Source organism: Phasianus colchicus, chromosome Z (assembly GCF_987193195.1).
Source record: "Phasianus colchicus chromosome Z, bPhaCol1.hap1.1, whole genome shotgun sequence".
Lineage (NCBI taxonomy): Eukaryota > Metazoa > Chordata > Aves > Galliformes > Phasianidae > Phasianus > Phasianus colchicus.
Genome location: NC_143476.1, coordinates 26,298,379 through 26,320,700, shown reverse-complemented (window position 1 = coordinate 26,320,700; position 22,322 = coordinate 26,298,379). Strand labels below are relative to the sequence as shown.

At 39.6% G+C, this 22,322-nt stretch overlaps 1 long non-coding RNA gene across 1 annotated transcript; it reads right to left on the bottom strand.

Moving 5' to 3' along the window:
* Window positions 1–9,556: 9,556 nt before the first annotated feature.
* On the bottom strand, window positions 9,557–14,278 carry LOC149912763 (uncharacterized). The gene is made up of 3 exons (XR_016462259.1): window positions 14,217–14,278; window positions 13,794–14,078; window positions 9,557–10,021 (listed from the first exon to the last, which is right to left on the bottom strand). It is a non-coding gene; the product is annotated as an uncharacterized LOC149912763 (long non-coding RNA).
* Window positions 14,279–22,322: the final 8,044 nt, after the last annotated feature.

Below are 22,322 nucleotides of genomic sequence, written 5' to 3'. Positions count from 1 at the left end.
TTACTTGTGCTTCTACAGTACTTTCCACACTTTAGTTGTAGTATACATGTTAAGAGACAAAACATAATGTAAGGGCTATAACATCTCCATTGAACAGATACAGAAATACTGGCTGAATAATTGCATAATTTTACAAAGTCTCACCAGCACAGCAGTGCCACAGAAATAAAATATCATAAAGCCCTTTCACTAACACAATAAATTCTACAGTAACGCACTGCTATTGAACTGCAGGGATCAGAACTACAGTTGATCAAACAAGAAAAACAAATTAGTTCTTTTTTTAATTATTATTATTTTGCCCCCTCTCCCATTCTATTCTCCCCCACTCCATTCTCGTTCTCCACTCCCCCTACAAACCAACACGGTTTGAAACAAAGTGATCATTTTCATTGCATTTAAAATTCTTCACTGGGAAAAACAAGTATGGCCATAGCTGAGCTCCTGTTATGAAATATCTGGATTTCAGTTAATACATACCATTTGATTAGGAAAAGGATCCAAGAAGAAAACTGTAAAAACAGAAATGAATGACTTCTAAAGTTTTTCCAGTTAAAATGGTAAGAAAATCGTAAGAAAGAAGCACAAGAAAGCACTGGTTTGATATCTTAGAAACTTCAGACTTCACAGCTATTTTCATGACTATGAAATAAAAGATGTCTGCTGCTCATAGATGGCTTTTTTTTTTCTTTTTTCTTTTTTTATCTTAGGCTGTCTTTGTCTTGGTTCCTGAAATTAGCACGACAGTATTTTTATTTTTATTACCTTTCTGGTGGTGAAATTTCTCACAAAACTCATAAAATCCTCCCTGTCACTTCAAAAGAAAAAAAAAAAAGAATTCAGATAACTTTTTATGGATCAGATGTAGAAAGGAATATTTTAGGATATGTCATTCTTTAAAATCTTTAACATACTCATACAGAATCTGGGTCTTAATTCTAAAGGTTCATAGATGGTTTTACTTTAGAAGGTCTTAGAGTAACTTCAGTGAAAATTTTGTCATGGAACATCTAATAGTAACTTCTCAGAATTACTTTGGTAGAAGACAAGCCACTTGGATGCCCATAAGTGCTTTTGAGTTACTGTCCTCAGATTCTGCTGCTCTCCTGCTATAGCAGATGATGAACAATGGTTAGCAGTCTGGGTGAAGTAACTCCTCAAGTACGCGCCAGAAAAGGTCCACGGTATATGGCACACAGTTTCTGTTCCTTCTTGGGATTAATTAAGTGTTAAGACATAGTAGAAGAGTTGCCTTTCAGGTACTTGTCAAATTGTCATGGGGTTATCTAGCTCAATCTGTGCCTGGGACAGGGGGCAGCAGGCCTGAAGGACCACCAGCCCAAAAAAGAAAGGAAAGGGAAAAGAGGGAGGGTAGGGAGATGGCAGCTGGGCCCAAAGACACAACAGCAGCAGTGATCTAAGGAGGAAAGTTAATTTTACTAAATGTCATATCAGGATGCAAGATAGCACAATATAATACAATATAATTGGAATTGAGGCTAATAAATCAAATAAAATGAGAGAGTTCGCAAAACCGAAAGCCTTACTCTGAACTAAAGGCACGTGGCTGGGGAGCACACCTACACGCTGCCAGGTAGCAAGGGAGAGAGCGTCCTGTGACTTCCTCCCACGACGTAACTTCCCCTCTGAACACCAAGTGCTCTGGGTGTGTAGTTCTTCTCTTCTAAGAACCAGGTATCCAGAAAGTTGTCAGTCCACAGAACTGGAGTATTAACTTCTTATTTCCTCAAGCATTACATGATGTTCTGATGTGAAATGCCAATAACAAACTCATAAGGGGTGACATTCCACCCCTTATTCCATGTCACTACATCATGCTTAATATATATACATATATACAAAAAAACGGCATCTTTACCCCTAGGAACTGAATTTCCTGGGCACGTCCTTTCACTTTGCTTTGCTTAATAGTGAAACCAGCTTGCAAAAGAATTTGGATTACTCACTTTCCGTTTTTGAAAACAATTTCTGCTGTAGCACACAACAATGTCACTGATGTACTGAAGGTGCTCAGGAGCACTGCCCTGTTCCGGTGTTCCCTGTTTCCACTGTGGAAAGTGGTTAGGCTGTTGTTTTCCCCTAGGGCAAACAGTTCTAGGAATACTGAACACCCCTCCAGGTGAAAGCAAACTGCGGCCTGCATTCTGTGGCCAAAGGAATGGAAAAGAAGACATTACAATGTCAGTGGTAGCACTCGGACCACTTGGCTGCTTTTGACTTCAGTTCATACTGGAGTTCTAACATGTCCAGCACAGCAGCACTCAGTGGAGGTGTGACTTCATTCAGGCCATGGTAATCTACCATCAGCCTCCCTCTCAACTACTTTTACGCACTGGCCATATGGGGCTATTAAAGGCTTAGTGAATTTTGCTTATCACTCCCTGACTCTCTAGCTGACAAATAAACTTATGAATAGGGAGCAAGGAATCTCTTTTCGTGCAGTACTGTCATCTGTGCACCATTTTTGTGGCAATTGGTACCTGTTGCTCTTTTACTTGTAACAGCCCCACAACAGATTGATTTTCTGACAGGCCAGGAAAAACACACAGCTGCTTAATGTTGTCTGTGTCTACAGCAGCTATTCCAAAGTCCCACTGATAGCCCTTGGGATCCCTGAAATGCCCCCTTCTAGGTAATCGATACCAAATATACATAGAGCCCCTGGGGCAGTCACAATAGGATGCTTTTGCCAATCTTTACTAGTGAGGCTTATTTCAGCCTCCAACACAGTCAATTCTTGAGACCCCCCAGTCACTCCAGAAATATGAATTGATTCTGTCCCTTCATGACTTGAGGGCATCTGAGTGCATTGTGCACTGGTGTCCACCAGTGCCTTATATTCCTGTGGTTTTGATGTGCCAGGCCATTGAATCCACGCAGTTCAATAAACTATTATCTCTTCCCCCCTCCTGAGTGAGGGCAGGGCCCCTCTATTCATTACCTGTAGTAACTGAATCAACTGCACTGGTGATTGATCTGTTTTGTAGTTCTCTCACCCATGCTCCATGTAGTACAGGAGTGGTTTGATCATGCCACTTCTTCAAGTCTTCTACATGATCACATAGGTAACGCCACAGGGCAATACACGATGTAGTCTTATATTGTTATTTGCTTGAGCAGGAAGGTATTTCCTTTTAATAGCTGAGATTTTTGATGATACAGGTGAGAGGAGGGTTCATCACCTTTAATTAGTTTGATCAGCTTCTTCAGGAGACTCCTTTGATCATTCCAATCTTCAACAGGTGTTTCTGGTATGACTACAGGTTCATCATGATTCTAAGATTTTTCCTAAACCTCTCCATATTCCTTGCCAGTCAACATTCTCTGGTTTTGGAGAAGACTTCTTCTACATAATGTGAATGGAGAGAAATACATTCAGAGAGACTGACAACACGAACATAAGCATGATCACTAACTCAGCATTCCAGAAACGCATAAAGAACCAAGAAGAGAGCCCAGAAACTGGTTTGAACATCGTTTTGTTTGTAAAATTAGCTATTCCATCTGGGATGTAATTGTCAATAATCAAATCATACAACATTGCATATAGGTACCAGGCAGGTGTCTCCATCAGTGCCCTTACTTGGTTATACATGTACACAACTCCACAACAGAAAATGATTAACTTAATAAGAAACAAAAAAGTTCAAAAAAACATAATGGCCTTTAATCCTTAATACAGTGTTCCTAACATGAAGAACAGATTCATAGCTGGCAGTTGCTAAAAAGGATAAAACCACACAATCATATTTGTCTTTGCCAAAACATATTTTTCACTGAATCTAAAACTTCCTTTCAGAACTGTAGGGATAAACATTCATTCAAGCAATGGAGGTTGCAATCTAGATGGTCTGCCGCCCCTTGGACTGTCTCTTCCAATCATATTTAAAGAAAATGGAAAACACCATTGTCAGAGTAAGTCAGAAAAAAAAATAACCCCAGAAAAGTTACAATGAAATCAATGATTTGACTTTTAGTGTCTAAATTTAAAGTCCTACAGGGAATATGAACTTAAATCTCACCAAAAGATATTTCCTATTAAGCTTCCAAGTCACTTCCATATTTAAAAACTACCTTACATTTGAATAAGAAGTTTCCCATTTCTGTGGAAAATATGATTAACTCACTGTTTAACACACCAAACAGTAAGTATAATATAGTACAATGTTTAGGAGTCTAATGTATAATCTAGTACTTCATTCCTACGAAGTCTGTGCACATCATTTTTGCTTATGAGAGATTACTGCTTACATTCTGACTCAAGTTGCTCTTTAGATGATGCTGCGTTTGCTGCAACAGAGGATCTGCCTGTTTTTATAATCATTTATTTCACTTCACAATTAATGCTTATTACTACCTCAGAAGAGGTGCCATAATTTTACTGTGTAAACTCAAATTGCCTGTAGATCAACTAATTTGCCATAACATATAATTGCAACACAATTTTCAGCATCAAGTAGTGATTGATTTCCCATGGGTACAAGCATTGCAGATCACTAGATGGTGCTGTTCCTGGGTCAGAATTAAACTGAATTAAATCAGTTGAACTAGTAGCAAAGCTGCACAAAGTATTTCACTGCAACCTCAGGATAAATACAAGATAAGAACATAAAGCCTCTCTCTCTCTCTCTCTCTCTCTCTCTCTCTCTTGTGTAGATGGCTTTCACATAGCGGCACTCTTGTTAACAAATAAGCATAATTTATATGATCTATACATTTCCCAGCTATAAACAGAGCCACTTAGATCTGCACTTCTAACTAATTGTGAGTTCGTTTTAAGATTATCTTCCATTACTCCTTCATTTCAGGTAAATATGCATACTAGAAGCTCAGAGAGGTGAATGCATACAGATATTTGTAACTGAGGCCACATAGAGCTAATGTGATGAAAACAAAAATAATAATGCATCTAGGCATAAAGATACAGAAAATTTGGTGATATTTAGAATTGCCTTTCCTTTTCTCTCATCTAGGGAGAAGATTTAATTAAATTTTCATTTTCTGACCAAGTTTAACTTAAGGTTTCATATTTATATATACTAGGACAATATTTATCTATTCTTTTCATAAACCCGAACATTTCTAATGGGAAAGGGGCATGGCTGTTTTCTGAATAGGGAGCTATGCTACTACATGTACACTACATAGCATAGGAGCACAGAATCTGCAACGGAGGACAGGGGAGAAGAAAATTTGGCATCCCTCCACAAGCAGATCCATGATGGCCACATACTGATTTGAAGCTTACCTGGCTTTAAAAAAACCAGTAGCGAGGCAACAGCTAAGAGAGAATAGGACAGATTTTGAGACATGATCCTACAGCACACTGGATTCTGGTATTATCATGGGTAGAATAAACTCAAATGTCTGCTCCCTACCAAAGATAAATGTTCTTTGAGCTGTTCAGTTGGACCCCACTCTTCTCAATCCCAATTGGCAAAACCTCATCTTTCCATGTTGCTTTGTACTTTTTATGAATGTGCAGCAACAAAAAGCATTCTTTTAGCATCATACTAGTGCCTAATATTTCTCACCCTTTCCAAAGTTTCACCTAAGTCATAGGAGAGGAGCACCACCACAAGCAAATATAAAGTGGTCATTTTTTCCAAGATTGGCTCTGATACAGCCTAAAATAGAATGGCATGGTTTGGAAGGGACTTCAAAGATCATCTGCTTCCAACCCCCCTGCCATGGGCAGGGTTGCTTACCACTAGATCAGACTGCTCAGGAATCCATCAAGCCTGGCCTTGAACAGCTCCAGGGATGGGGCATCCACAGCTTCCCTGGACAGTCTGCTCCAGAATATACATGACAACATGCAGGTACAGATGAATTAAAGCCAAAGCAAAATTAACTTGTGGCCTGATGGCCAACGTAAACTGGAACAATGCTATTCTGTATATCCGTAAGTGTAGTCGATATTGTCTCAAGAAAAGCAAAATAAAATCAATAGACATCTTACAGCAATAATGTACAGCTTAAGTTCTCAAGCACAGCTTCCATTGTGTCTGTCATGCACTTACAGGCAGGGACATTCCCTGTGTGAAGAATGTTGTACAACAGAGCTGCTATTGGAGGTAAACACAAATGTGTTTGCTAGCATAAGAAGTTAACATTTTCAGTGTTATTACTTCTCAACATGAATGAAAGGACTAAAGATCAAAGGATATACTGGAAATGTGTTCCAGAACTCAACATCTTTCACAACATCTGAAAGATCCAATTATGGATCAGAAGTTTATTTCCTAACATATTACTGGATTCTAGGGTAAAATATGGGCCTGCCCATTTTTGCTGCTTCCCTGGACAACATGCTTAGTCACAGAAAATGGAAGGAAATATATCCACTGCATCATCTAACATATCCTACTTTCCCCAGGGAAGAGCTGTCTAAGGCAACTTTAGCACCTCTCTTGTACAATTTTCTTCACCAAAGGCTGGATCAAGGCATGAGGACAACAATAAACAGATAGCTGACCCATTGATCAGCTCCTGGAGTCATCTGACCATCTTTCAACTTAAAATTTTTAGTGGAATTATAAACAAAATTTCCTGCCTACACTGGTGAGAAAAAAAAAAAATGGTTTGACAGTGATATGAGGTGAGGAAGTAATGAATTCAACCTGAAACTTCATCATGAAATTCCTAATCCATCTTATTACGCATTCTCTGCCCCACATCTCAAATGAAGCATGGCCAGAGTGTTAGGACAATGGTTGGCACTATGCATCAGTTTGCTTTGTTTTTGTCCCTGTGATCTTGTTCTCCAGATTGCCTACCCATATATGCCTTTCCATCACTTTGAAGTTTCCTTGATTTTGAGATGCTGTGAGAACTTTAACTTGCAATGATATTTAACAAAAACAAAAAAGCCATACTTGAATCCCTAGGGAGAGATCAGCTGTAGAAATCAGTCTAATTGCACTAATTTAACCTCTACAGAGCATCTGGGCAATGGATTTAAATCAAGAGCATTGAGATACTGGCTTATTATAATACTGATTTTGTGAAACAGACAGAAAAGGCAGAATGGCTTTTGTTGGAGCTTTTGTAAATTACGCCCTCTGGATCCTCCTGTTTTCCATATTAAGTGATTTGGCTGGCTTCTTACCAAATCAGTGTTTATTTGCAGTAATCTAATATAATGTTAATTGCTTATTCATTGAAATCTAGTTGGCATTTTCCCCCCTGTAGGGATTTGGCAAGGCAGCACCCGCACGTCGCTCCATCTTCAGTCGTCTGTTTTTAATATGCCAGCTGCTTTCCTATCAGCCAATTCCCACCCACTCTGCATTCTTGCCTTTCTTTGCTCTCCCTCTCATTTTTTTAATTTAGGGATAATTGTGTAGTTGGGTAAGCTCAGAGGGCAATATATTGCCACATCCAAAGAAAAGGCAACAAGGGTGGTAGTTTTCGTTTATTGCCTATTCTAGAAGTGGCATAAAACAGCACACTACATAAAGCTAGCATGTTGTAGGGGAGGAAAGATATGGAGAAATATATGGCAAAATCTTCCATTGTTTGAACAAAGTATTTTGCAGAAAAAGAGCAGTGGAACTACCTGGGCCAGAACTGTTTGTATAAAAACTGTTTATAAAGTTACCTTAATTACAGTTGGACACATCTTACAGGAGATACATTAGAAAATGTTTAAAAACTTCATTTCTCAACACTTTGAATTCTTGAAAAGTAATGATGAAAAGCAATATATGTAAATATTACTATTAAGAACAATTTGCTTAGCACTTCACAGAACTAAGAAGCAAGGACTAGGATAAAGCCCAGTCCTGGTAGAACTTGATGAGCAGCAGTGCAATGCTAAAGCTATCAAGAGATCATGGAATGAACCCCTACCCTCAGTACACTGTGGGGAGTCGGTGACACAAAAACAAATTATCTGATTTCACAGAATCCCTACATTTTCTGTTAAGGACTGAAACAATCAGTAAGATGCTCCATCCTAAACAGTGTCAATTGTAGTCCCTCGAATACTGCAGTTCAGATGGAAAAGTGTGTCACTTTACTTTTTCTCAATCTTTTTAAGCTCTTGACAATGAATTTTCATTTGAGTAGAAGAAATTGATCTTCTTCTTAGAAGAATACTTCTTACCGCTTTCAGATTAGTCCACAGATTTATGAAGAAGAACAATCTAAATGAGGCGAAATGAAAATCCTTGGGAGAAGATTCATGAAACTAGTACTTGCAGATGAGGTTCCAAAAAATGATGATAACTGAAAGCTGAAGAAAAGATGGAGTTTCCTTTTATGGAATTCAGCACTTGCCTCTAAAAATCATGCCCTGAACTACTCAAAACTCATTATCTACTTCTGAAGATTTTGTCTTTTGTGAATTGCAGTGTATTTAAATATCCTTGAGTTAATTTCATTACTTAATTGAGACAATGTTTTCTGCATTAAAAACTTTACAATAAGAGATAGTAATTAGAAAAAAAGAATGCAAAACACCTTGTTCACATTTCCCTTCAGATTGAGCACTGATGATGACCATTTTATTTAGTTTCACAGCTCCAAAGAAACTGAGAACTGAAACTTTCAAATCTGCAAAATTTATTCTGAAAATCTCAGAAAATATCACAGATTAAAACTAAAAATACAAACATAAATTGATTTTAAAAGGGAATTTTGAAATGGAAAAGAGGTGATAATTACACCATATTTATCACTGGTAAAGACTCTACTGGAATCTCATGTATAGTTCTGGGTTCCACAATTTGAAAGGGATGTAAAGACACTTGAATGCGTGCAGAGGAGAATAACAAAGCTGGTAAAAGGGCTGGAAGGCATGTAACTATGTAGCTGAAGTAGCAGTAGATGAGGGCATTGTGTCTGTTAAGCCCGAGGAAAAGCAGATTGAGAAGGAAACTCATTGCTCTCTGTAACTGCCTGAGGAAGGTAAGTGGAGAGGAAGATGCTAATCTTCTCTCCCTGGTATCTAGTATCCAGTGACATGTGGCAGTGGCTTAAAGCTGAGTCAGAGAAGGTTCAGAGTAGATGCTGGAAAAGAATTCCTTACCAAGGGAGTAGTAAGATACTGGAACACAATTCCAAGAGGAGTGATTGATGCCCTGTGCCTGTGATTAAGAGGCATTCATTTGTATAATGCTTTTAATGATACACTTTTACTTTGGGCTACACCCAAGGTAGTTTGGCAGTTGGATTCAATGATCTGTCTAGATTCCTCCCAGGAAAAACTGTTCTGTTCTAGCTATTTACTCTGACAATCCTTCCTTCTTTCCACACACAACACTGCTGACTTCTTATTCCAGTGGAAGAGAAATAGGACTGAAAGGAGAGTCTTAAGCTCTCTCTAACTTCAGTTACAACTGCTGGCCCATTCAGAAACCATGTTGCTCATGCAGAGACATTTCCCAAAGATTACACAAGGATTACTTCCTGATGAATACTAAAGTATTGTGGTCACAAAGAATCTCAGAGGTTCGCAACTGTTTCAAACCCCAGCAATATAGTACTACCAAGAATAGAGTTAAGTTTCTTCTGGATGTGTCGAGTTTGTTTGTTTTTACATCTGTTCTAATTGTTCAGGTTTACCTGTTTAGCTCTCCAATGTTTCTTTGCATCAGTAGTAAGAATTAATCATTTTAACCCATTTTTGTTTTTTATTTAGAAGTCAGGCCAAATGGGAATTAGCCGAGCCTTTTGCATTTGTACAACAACAAACACAGTGGGATCCACACATATAACTATATGAAAGGTATCTGTAATTGGCCATGAAGGCTTTCAGAGCAGGCTCACTTTTCAGACTGGACGTTCTCATGCAACTTACGAATGCTGTATTTTTCCATTACTTCACTTAGTGTGCTGCAACTTAGCAATTAGTTTACAGCAGTCTATCTTTGTTCTCAGAAAGAAACTGTTCTCTTCAAAGTGTTGTTCTTGCCTGTGGCATGTGACAACAAGAAAACAGTACATGTAATAACCCTCTGGTAAACATCTTTCTCATGATAATTCCAAGATTATGCTGAAAAAAAGGAAAAGATAAATTAATATTGCACCTTCAAACATCTGAACTGATTAAATTCACAATGATTTTGATTTTAAATGTTAACTTAAACAGAGAGACTTGGATAAATGAGTATTTTCCAGCATTCTGAACTCTAACATCACCTCATCTATTTTAATTTCTACACAGTAGAGATCTTTTTCCCTATCAGTATAATATGAAGGGGCAGTGCATAAAATGTCCCAGGTTGGGCTAGCCTAAAGGAGAACATAAACCTATATCCCTCAGTGCAATGGATTGGACTGTAGCTTCAAAGAGAAAATGCTTCCCCTGAAGGGATAGAACAAAATTGGAGTTGGGTGAGGCTCAAAGGAATTGAAAGCTCACAAGCTATTGCTTATGTTTGGATTTGGAATTGAAACTGCTGCAGTTGCTCAGATCCTCACCACAGACTGTGAATGGCACCAGCTACAGAAAGAATGGCCTTTAGGAAAGAAGCCTAAAACAGGGAATCAAATTTTTGCAGAAATTTATGTGTGTGGTAATATGATTGTAATCTATTTACATTTAATTTGTTATTTATTTTTCTAATTAAAAAAAATCTCTTTCTTTACTTTTCATTTGTCCTCTTGAATTATCTTTTAGCTTCTTCTCATCATTCCCACACATCCCATTTTTTTTTTTTTTTTTAAATTTCACTTTAAATCAATTCCTACTTGGGAGGTCTCAGATCTCTGAAAGAATGGGAGGCTGCCCTAAGTCTTGAGTACTCCTTCTCTTCCAGGAACAGACTAGTGAGAGCAGAAGTTAAAAATTGTGTTTTCCATTATTGTTACACAGTCCCCTAAAGACATTACTCAAGCAGTGCAAGGCAGAAACAACAGGGGACAAGTTGTCTTCTGGCAAGAAAATCAGTCTCACTTATCTGACCCAATCTGGACATTTTTTCTGCATAGTGGTGGTCAGAGAATGTTTGAATTACAAGTGGTTTGTGAGCTCAAGTCCTGCATACCTGTCTGGACTACTTCTCTAAAAGTTGGTTATTAATTACTTCCCCCCTACTGCTCCACATCCCTCAAAAATGCGAAGATTCTCAGAGAGTATTCCATTTTCCCAACTGGAAAAATTTCTCCCTTTTTAACCTGAAATAATCTGTTCACTCAATGAAATGTAGGAAATCCTGTTCTTTCACTGCTGACTGAATAGAAACTGAAACACCATGCTACTAACCAGATGCATTTATCTTAGAAGCTGAATTAAACAAATATTTTCAAGAAATCTAGTAGTACAGATAAACCTAGCTGGGACAGCACATTCATTCCATGCCTCTTATAAGGTCATTTTTTGATTAACTATTCTAAAATTCAAGCAGCCCTTTGGAACAAGCCCTGCAGCCATGGCAATGCAAACAAGAACAGTACCTCTGAAAGGTTAACACAGTGTTAGCTGAACCCAAGCATTGAGTATATTCAGAGTTTACTGGTCTGTGTGTGCCACAGCTGAAACCAGTGGATATCTGTCCTGAACCCAATTAAAAAATTAGTAGCAAACACAGCAAAACATTTATGTTAGATCGTGGGGTAAGTGAACAGAAACTGTGAAACTTCATACACGTGAATACAACAACTGTAACTGAACACTGATTAACCTCTGTAAGAACAGCTTGTTTACATGGCATGTAAATGAAAAGAAATGTTTTCAAGCTCAGCCTGTTGCCAGCCTTGTTGCCTTTTTCACCTTCAATAGTCACCGAATAGGTATTGCAAAGTGTGGTTACATACTCAACTTAGGAATATTGTTAATACCACCAGTGTGAGCGCTCAGTGTACCTCAGTGCAGGCAAACTAATGAAAGCACTGTATAACCTCACAGTCAGGCATTTGGTCTCAGGGAGATGTAGCCTCTAGCTGTCAGGTGGTTACCTGCATTAATACAACCTTTCCCAAAGCTAACTTCATATCTGTGCCTGGGAAGATCATGGAGGAGATCCACCACATCTTTATCTCTAAATTCAATAATTATGGATTTGAAGACTGGATTGTTTGATGGATAAAGAGGTGGTTGGGTGTTTGCAGCCAGAGAGTTGTGATCAACAGCTCTACATCCAGGTGGGGGGCAATCACACATGGGGGTCCCTCCAGGAACCAGTGCTCTTCAACATCTTTATCAATGACATAGATAGAGTCATTGATTGTACCCTTACCAAGTTTGCTAATGACATCAAGCTGAGCCATGCAATTGACACATTAATAAAATGAAAGGATGTCATCCAGAGGGACCTGGAAGGCTTGAAAAATGAGCCCACTTAAACCTAATGAGTATCAACAACGCCAAGCACAAGGTGTTGCACTTAGGTCAGGACAAGCTGAGATAGGCATATGGTCTGGGAGAAGGGCTCAGAACTGCCCTGTGGAGAAGGACTTGGGGATTACTGGTGAAAAAGTATCAAGGAAAAAGGAGGTCTGCTTTCCATATGCTGCATGACTGTGTGGTAGGCTTTCTATCCTGAGCAGTGCACGAGGGCAGGACTACTGCAGGGATGTGGCATGCTCAGTCATCTAGTACACATAACACAAGAACTGCTGCCAATTTCAGGGAGCAGTGGCACTAGGGACAGCTGGGCTTCCAAGACTTTAAGTGGGAAAAGAAAAAAATAAATACCTGAAGTGTTAAATTTACTCTAGAGGATAAAATTCAAGCTTTTCTTGGAGAATCCTGTTGCTGAATGAACTCCTCCTTGGTCAACTAAAATAGTTCAGGAATGCATTGCTTTCTCAGTCTGAGTGGGCAGGAAATGCTAGTAATGTATGGATGTCCAATGACATTTCAAAAAATGGGCACTGACTTTTCAGGAATGCGCCTGTTGCCTGTTGAGCAATGATCCCTTCTGGCATGCCAGGACTAGCACTGTACTCTCTGTTATAAGAAGAGTGGTGTTTTCCTGCTTATTTTTAGGCCTTTGAGACTCAGAATAGACACCAAGCCTGGTGAGCTGTCTCACGGCAGTGGGGCTGGACTCTGCTGCACGGGGGGAGTCCAGGAGCTTTCCAGCCTCACAGGATGTGCGCCTAAGGGCCGTTTCTGTCAGCCGTGCAGACATTCTCTTCCAGTTTCTGCGGAAAAAAACGAGCTGTGTACTGTTGGCCACCAAAATATAGTATCTTGGGGAGTTTTCTTTTTAAAGGAAACAACATCAGAGTCACAAACGGGTCACTGTAGTGTTTGTAAAAAGAGACATTCTTGTGTTCTATGTGAATGGCAGTATCTGGCATTTCAAGTATTAAAGTATCAAGTCTGATAATATATTTCAGTGAACTGAGGAAATGTCAGTTCAGTCTGCATGCCCTGCATGTCTGGGGAGTTTGTTTGGAATAGTAGCTTGACACGAGAAGAGAATGAGGGCAAGAAAGAGAAATAGTGAGGATGTTGGGTAGTCTTCTGTGCAGAAACATCATATCTCTGGGTATTGATGTACTCCAGTGTTGTTTTTTTTAAAGCACCTTGAGGATGTGCGCTCCAGCCACATGCTTGATTTCCTTCTAAGAATGTATTCTTATCTTGTGGTAATTTCACCCTGACAGACAGCTGAACTAGCCCATACCACTCCCTCTCCCCCCTCCTCAAGGAACAGTGGGATAAAATATGATGGAAAAGGGCTCAAAGGTTGAGATAAGAACAGGGATCACTCACCAATCACTGTCACTGGCAAAACAGACTCACCATAGAGAGATAAATGTAATGCACTACTAACAGATCAGAGCAGTGAGAACTAAAAGCAAAGTAAACCCACCTCTCCACCTGCACTCTCCTGTGTTTTCAGGGGAACAGGTAATGGGAGCTGTAGTCAGTCCATAATACTTTGCCTCTGGCACTCTTCCATGGTCCCTCTCTGACTTCTGCTCTATGTGAGACCTTCTCATGGATGCTGTTCTTCCCCACAGACCCTGCATGGGTTTTCCATGTGCTGCAGCTCTCTTAGCACTGTGTCTCACTCCAATTTATACGAGGGAGAGGAGGTTCTTTGATATATGTATTCCCAGCATGAGATTAAGAAACAATGGTTCAAATGTTGGTCCTAAGAAACAACGGTTTAAATGTTGGTCCTAGTACAAATCCTAGTTGTTTAGGGAGATGGGAAAGGGGAGATGGGCGATAGAAAAGATAGGAAATAGAAGCAAGGAGTCTCTGTAGGAAGCAAAAGGGAGATAGTCACCACCATGGGTCCAGTGTGGTTGGTAGTTCAGTCATTGGTCTTCAGTGGTGGGTCCAGGCATTGTTGTTCTGTTGACAATGACGGTCACCATGGCAATAACGACAACGCTTTCCAATGGCAGTACAAACTTATAAGTCCAAAGTGGTTGACTCAGATCTTTTTGGAATGACAGCTTCTGGCTTTTGGACCTCAGGAGGAACTTCTTTTGTTCTCATCTTCCAGGCTTTGTCAGCAGATAAGAGGGAGCATGGAGGCGCCAACTTGTATCTTGCCTTCACAGGATACAGTGGTATCATCCCCCTATCTCCCATAGCAAGCTGGAATTATTTGGTTACAGGCCAGATCTTCTGTCAGTAACCAGTCCTGAGCACTCTCTTCCAAAGGCAAACAGTTCCAAAGAAATGCTTTCAAATATAAAATAGTCCACACAGTGATCTTGATTGCCATACAGCAACACCCACCTCTCATCTCCTAGATAAGTCAGAGTCTTATCACAAGAAGTGTCTCAGAGAGCAAGCTTTGAACCCAAATATGGGATTCATACACACTGCCACAAGACAGCTCTGTACCACAGGGCCCACCCTTCAGGCACTGCTCCACGCAGGTCCCCATGGGCAACATCTCCCTCCACACTCCAACCCCACCATAATCTCCTCCCTTGGGCTGCAGCTCTGGCCTGGGGCTGCTCTGTGGGGGTACCCATGGGCTATGCCTCCTCCAGGCCCCATCTGCTGCTGCACCACAGCATTCTTTATGGTGCTCATGGGCTGCAGGGGACAGCCTGCTCCTCCATGGGCTGCAGGGAGCTTCTGCTCCGTGCATGGAGCACCTACCATCCTCCTCCCACGTGAACCTCGGTGCCTGCAGGGCTGCTTTGCTTCCATTTCTCACCCCTCTCTCCCAGCTGCTGTTGTGCAGCAGTTTCTGTATCTATCTGCTCTTCCAGAGCACAGACATCATCACTCATGGCCCAGCTCAGGCAGTGGCGGGCCCCTGTTGGAGCAGCAGGATCTGTTCAGCTCTAACATCGGGCACTGCTGGGCTCTGTGAGCAAAAGTCATCCCTGAAGTCTCCCATCCACAAAACCTCATCATGTAAACTTAATACAGAACACATGCTGATTCCAGCATAAGGTTACTTACAGAGATTTTAAACTCTGTTTAATGCCACCAAGAAGATTCTTCTCTTTGCCGAACTCCTAGGCAAGGGAAATCAACAGCTTGACAGTTTCACTAGAATTCACCTATCTGAACTGGGAACAGCCCCTCAAGGATTTGAAAACTACTGTTGCTTACGAAGATGGATTTATCAGCTTGTATGGATAGAAGGTGGAATAAGATTCAGCTTTGATGCACAGCGGAGCCATTCTGCTCCTTCAAGGTCCTTTGCATGTGACTGCTCCCAAAGCAGTAGGCACACAGCCACACAGTTACAGAGATTAAGTCTTAAAGAATTTCTCCATGTTCTTACTCTATTACTAGAACAAAAAGAGAAACTGCATTTATAAGCAAAACTAAGAATAAATCTTTGCACAAAGCTTATTAAAGCCATATATTCATTTATTACCTTTTGGAGATCACCTATTTTCAGGTTTAATATTACTAGTAAGACTGCTAGTATTCTAGTTTAGGGTTATTAAGGATTTTCAAATACTTAATTTAGCTTGAGTTATATTTAAGATTTAAAGAATAAAAGCAATACACAGTATGAACAAACTATTCAAATTTTGAATAGTTTGAACAAATATTCAAATTTTGCCATCAATTCACATGGGATTAGTTTTTACATACATTTGTTGTAGACCTGAACACTCTAAATTTTAGTGGTGTGTTCTTTCTGAACCTCCTCCTTTCTGTTTCCAAATACCCCCCAAGCACACTAAATTAATTCAAACTTATTCAAAAGTCAGAGGACCAAAATCAACCCAAGATATATCCCCGGAGGTATTCAAGGCCAGGCTGGACGAGGCTGTAGTGGTTGGTGACCCTGCACATAGCAGGGGGGATGAAACTACATGATCATCGTGGTCCTGTTCAACCCAGGCCATTCTATGATTCTGATATGATTCTATGATATATACTATGTCCTGCTCCACTGTAAGGTTTTTAATGTCCTGAAGAAGTGGAAGCTGCCATAGAAAATTCTGCCATCCTATGAATTTTCCACAGAACATTCTAACAAATAATTACATATGTCTTTAATGTGTTGAAATTGTAGAGCAGAGAATTTATTTGCCACCAAATTTCCCAAAGAATGATGCACTGTGAGCAGGGATTGATTACAGGGAAAGATACGTGGCCCACTGAGAAAATAGCTTTTAGCCATGGATGATGGCTGCAGAGCTATTTTTTGACACATGAAATAGCAAGAGTGTTTTATGGTACTGCAATGTATATGCTGGATGCTTTCATATTTATTGCATGATTTGTTTGCCACAGAGGAAAAAGAAAGACATTTTTGCGGTCTTTAAGTAGTGCTTTTCTATTGCCATTAAAGAAAAAATCAGTAGATTCTTAAGAATTTGAGGGGATACTAACAGCTCAAATCCCAATTACATAGGACAAAACCACACACACAAAACAAACAAAAAAACTACTTTTACTGGGGTGTTCTAACTCTGCTACAGTAATTGGATGTGGAACCAATTTCTAACAGCTTCCTCTTTTTTAGAATAAGTTTGAATTCATTTGGTGTCCAAAAGCAGAGTTAAACAATAGTGCTTCTGAACAACAGTATTACAGTTTATTTCAGGAAATGCTACTTTTCTTAAAACTCCATACGTATGAGATTATATGGGGCACTAAAGGACATGCTGTTTTAGTAATGTGACTTGGTAGGTCAAATTTGTAGTTGGACTTGGTAATCTTGAAGGTCTTTTACAACCTAGATGATTGTATGATTCTTTATTGTAACTCTAGAGCTTTGAGGCGTAGCAATTACAGAATCATAAAATCATAGAATATCCCAAGCTGTAAGGGGTGGATGCGCAAAGATTTCTAAGTCCATCTCCCAGACTTTGCCTAGTAAAATAATTCTAAGATTTTTCTAGTTGTCTCAAAACTTGATTTACCGCTCAAAGCATACTCAACAGAAGGAAACTGAAATAAGATTAATAAGTTATAGTCAAGTCAGAAGCAACCTATTTCTTCTATCTGCTGTGTATTTTGTCTTTTTTCGGTAATAACATTGCAAGTTTAAAAGTTTCAGTTCCTTTACTATGTTGAAGAGCCTCCATTTTGCCTGATTCAATTATGATGAAATAACTGAAAACCTTGCCTTTGTTAGAATAAAAACAACGTCTGTTGAAAATTCCAAATTCAAGACTAAAAAGCTAGAAACTTAGCTAAGGTACATCCTTAGATACTTCATAGAGATGTCCTAAATACCACATGAAGGTGAATTTTCTCACTCTGAACTCCATCCTTCCTGCAACTACGCAGAATACAAATGTAGGTGATGCAGTTCCCCCATGCTTTGTGAACTGTGCAGATAGACCTTCTCAGGTCAAGCTCAGCAGAAAGCAAGAAAGAGGAAATAAATACTTTATGTCACATAGGCAGTATAGCAGTGAACAGTGACCTAGCCTGAAACTGAAACCTTCACAGACAGACTTAGAAGTGCTAAGGAACCAACTGGGAAACTCCAAAGTCAGCTTGTAAGAAACGTAAAAAAGCACCGTATTGGGCTACGTGGTTTCCAGTGAGTTATTTTACATCATTCTGCAGAGAAGGACCTGCATGTCCTGGTGGCCAAGAAGGCCAGTAGTACCCTGGGGTGCATTAAAAATGAGTGTGGCCAACAGGTCAAGGGAGGTGATCCTCCCACTCTACTCTATCCTACTGAGACTGCATCTGGGGGACTATGTCCAGTTTTGAGATCCCCCATTCAAGAAAGACATGGAACTTCCAGAGAGAGTCCAGAAGAGGGCCGCAAAGATGATTAGGGGCTTGGAGCATCTTCCCTCTCAGGAAAGGCTGAGAGACATGGGACTGTTCAGCCTGGAGAAGAGAAGACAGAGAAGGGATCTTAACAATGCTTATAAATATCTAAAGGGTGAGAGTAAATTGGATGGGTCCTGGCTTTTTTTCCAGTTGTGTCTGGTGACAAAATAAGGGGTAACGGGAACAACATGGGAGTACAGTAAGTTCCATCTGAACCTACAGAAAAAAAATAACTTTGAGAGTGACAGAGCCCTGGAACAAAACTGCTCAGATAGGTTGTGGAGTCTCTACCTCTGGAGATATTCAAAATCTGCCTGGACACTTTCCTATGCAATTTACTACAGAGAATCTGCTTTGGCAAGGGTTGGACTAGATGATCTTCAGAGGTCCCTTCCAACACCTAGAATTCTGTGATCTTGTCTGTCTCTTACAGTGTTTCTGAACTGTGGTGACTGTATTTTCATATTGGTGTAATGGAACAAGAGTTTCAACTTATTAAGTCATCTCAAATTGTCAGCCTAAAGACAAATGCACTAACTGGAGTAGTGGGTAGCTTATCCTTCTTCTTGGGTATCTTAGCTGCATGGTTAACTTTCATTGTTCAGAGAATGGATATCTTAACTCCTAGTGAGAAAGAGGCTTCTAAAGCAACAGTTTTAACTTCTGTGAGTTTATCACAGGTGTCTGCAGATTTGTTTGTTCTCTCTTGGGCCTCAGCTACTGGCTTAAGCCACACTACAAAAAAATTTCCATTTCAAAGTAGATGTAGCCCCCAGGAATGATACAAATTACCACTGCCACAAAGTCTCTGCAGGTAGCAATGAGGAGCTAATGAGATCCTAATGAGGAGCTCTTGTTCCCAGTCTCTCCAGTGCTGACTATATTTTAAACAACAAGGTTTGCATTCACTTTTGAAGCTTCACTTTTTTTTGTTATCATGGATTATCACAAGTCTTCTGCCTGGGATTTCATGAGTTTACCACGCAGTGCTGAAAGTTCAGGCCTAGTGGTTAGAGAACTGTGACCTCAGGCTACATCATCTAACATGACTATGAATTTTTGAAAGGCAGACACATTTATTTATATACTTTTTCTGAACTGATTATTCATTCAGCCTTTATCCACCAATCTGCATAGTTGGAAAGAATGTACAGAAGAACCCAATGAAAATGCAAACTACATGTCAACAGAGCCTTAAGCTCTTAATTACATCAAATAACTGAAGATTTCTTGGTCTTCTGTACTCTTCATGAGTAAATCTCAAAGTATTTCATTAGGGAGTTAAAAACAAGTTACTGAGGGCATTGTCCAAATGCGTCTTGGGCACTAACAGGCATGAGGCATCAAATGCCCTTCTAGGAATCCTGTCCCGGTAAATACAATTTTTCTAATGTCCAAGCTGTCCCTTCCCTGCTATAGCTTTGTGCTGTCCCCATGCATCCTATCATATGTGTCTGAGGAGAAGAGATAGGCACCTTCCTCTGCACTTCCTCTTCTCAGGAAGCTACAGAGAGCAATAAGGTAACCTCTTGGCCTCCTCTTCTCTAGACTGGACAAATGGAGTATCCTCTGCCTCTCCTAACAGAATGTGCCTTCCAGCCTTTTTACCTGCTTTGTGACCCTCCTCTGGACACTTTGCAGGACCTTTTGATATTCTGGAGACCAGAACTGCATACAATATTCAGTGTGATGCCACATTCTCCTAAACGTTCATTCTAAATGTAGCAGGAGAATCTCCTTTTTTGATTGTCTGGTTATGCTGTGCTTAATGCACTCTGAAATGCGATTTGCCCTCATGCCTGCCAGGGCACACTATTCACGTCAGCTAAGAAGACAAATTGGTTATAGCTCTCTGCATGTGAAAATTGTTAGGTATTCCTTAGAAGAGGAAACATCTTTTATGGATCTGCTCATGAAATGCTGAGATATTTTCTGGACAATTTGCTAAGAGGAACTATAATGTTTGCCTCCTCTAAATCAATTTTTTGTACAGAAATCATGAGAATAACTTAGAATTCTATGAATCTGGATGATTTTATGATCTTAGACACAATGTCAAAGAAGGGTTTATTATACTGAATTAGAGTTCTGGGCATTGCATATGTATTCCTATCTTAGATTCACCATGTACTACCTATGTTACCTTCAGTGATTAATTTGGCACCCTCTTGCTTTCACTCTCTTGCTGTTCTGCTTATGTGCGAAAGGTCCCTATGATCATGACTGTCTCATCCAGCCATGTAGAACCTATATCTCAAGTGGGACTTGGAGACTTTAGGAGACTTGTAAAATGAAATCTCCTGTATTGCAGGCAATCACAGATGAGGCACCTTGAGAATTCACAGTATGTATTTTTCTGTACAATAGTGGAAAATGATAAAAAACAAGACAGAGCATGAGAGCAAAGTTAGCATTTTCGCACAGATTTTGACATGTTAATGCACACATTGCTTTTAACTTTCAGAGATTTTTCTACATACAGTTTTTCCCTCCTTGTTGATAAACAAATTAGAAGGGCTGAAGAGTATTCAGAAATGTTCTTCCAGTGTACCCATTCAGTTATAGCAGCATGATCTCATTCTGAAGGCCAGAGGGTCCTGTATAGTCTGTGGTAAAATAAGGGATTATTTTTGGCTTGTCAATTCTCAGCATTTCAAGAGAAGTATCAACTCTTCAAGGATGGATGTGTCTTTCCATTGCCACTTCTTATGCTGATTGTAGCCACTAGCAGATGGAATTGGTTACAGGGGCTGCCTTTTCTTCTTAACCCGTCTCACATGGCTTCTTTGGAGAGGTGAAACCTGCAGTTCCTTCCAGCAATAGCTACTACTACTAGAGACAGATTGAAAACTGCTTTTTTAAAACCTGTCCTTACTTTTAATCAAAGACAGGGACATTCACAAGGCCAAGGACAAAGCTTTTACCAGGACCTTCTGACAGAGCTAAGAAAAAATATTCCTGAACTATACATTTAAATAAACTTTGGAATACCACAAGTCAGCTTTCCCCATGATGGAAAGTGAACGTGCCAATTTCTGAAAGAATCTGTGGGAGCACTCTGAATCTTCTGAAAATGTTCAGCTGGAAAAAACATTGAGCTTGAAACACGTGACTGAAAGCTCACCAGTGAAGGCACCCCTAACTTCACTTAGATCTTTCACTAGAATTTTGTAATTCATGTGACAGCTGCTTTTGCACAGTAGGAACAAGGAAGAACAACAGAATTCTGCTGATTTTCTCAACCTCATTGAAATTGATTATCACTTGGCAAATTGAAGGTTTTTTGTGCCAAGAATTTATGCCAAGTAGATGGCTTAAGCTGCCTCTAGAGTGAGTCTAGCATTATGAAATAAAACCTGAATTACATTTTCAGTTGCACAAATGCAGCCCAAAATGTTACTGGCAGTTATACTTGTCCAAGAGAAAAAAGAAACGACAAAAGAACATACATGTCTTTTAATGGCATACTGATGGATAGTAGTTTTTGGAAAGCCCTGGTTTAAGGCTTTACCTTTAAGAGTTTATTACAGTTTGAAAGACAGGGACAATGTAGATCTTCTTAAGAGAACCTCACAACCAGATGTTGACTAGTGGATTTGTTTCAGAGATAAGTTTTAAAGGGGCAGAAACAATGAAAAGAAGATGGAAATGTGAGTCTTATCAATTTCCAGTAGGTTTTTTAATTACTATTTTAAAGTTTTTGTTTGCTTTGCTAAGGTTTTTTAGACAGAGATAGAAAATCACTACCTAACTCTACCTCTCACAGTTTAGAAGCATTGGTCATGGCACAATGTGTTTAATGATAATATTATTGAGATCTGTCCCATTGTTTTGATTGAACTGAATATGTGGAATACATACAGGTCACTTTCTACACAGTTAATGAATCATAAATCTGAGATGATGTACATTACCTTATGGTTTGCTTTAACTTAATTATACAAAAAAATATACTATAGTCCATTTTCCCAGAAAGCTTGAAAACTAATGATTTGTCTCAACAGCGTATCTTGAAAGTCTTTCCTCAACTATAACAAACATGGAAAAAGTAACAGGCATTTGTAATTCTCTTGGTGCACAGGGACAGGATGCTCCTTTTATAATGAGACCTCTGCAAGCTTCTATGGACAGTTATCCTCTTCACTACTTCCTGGAAATACAGTAA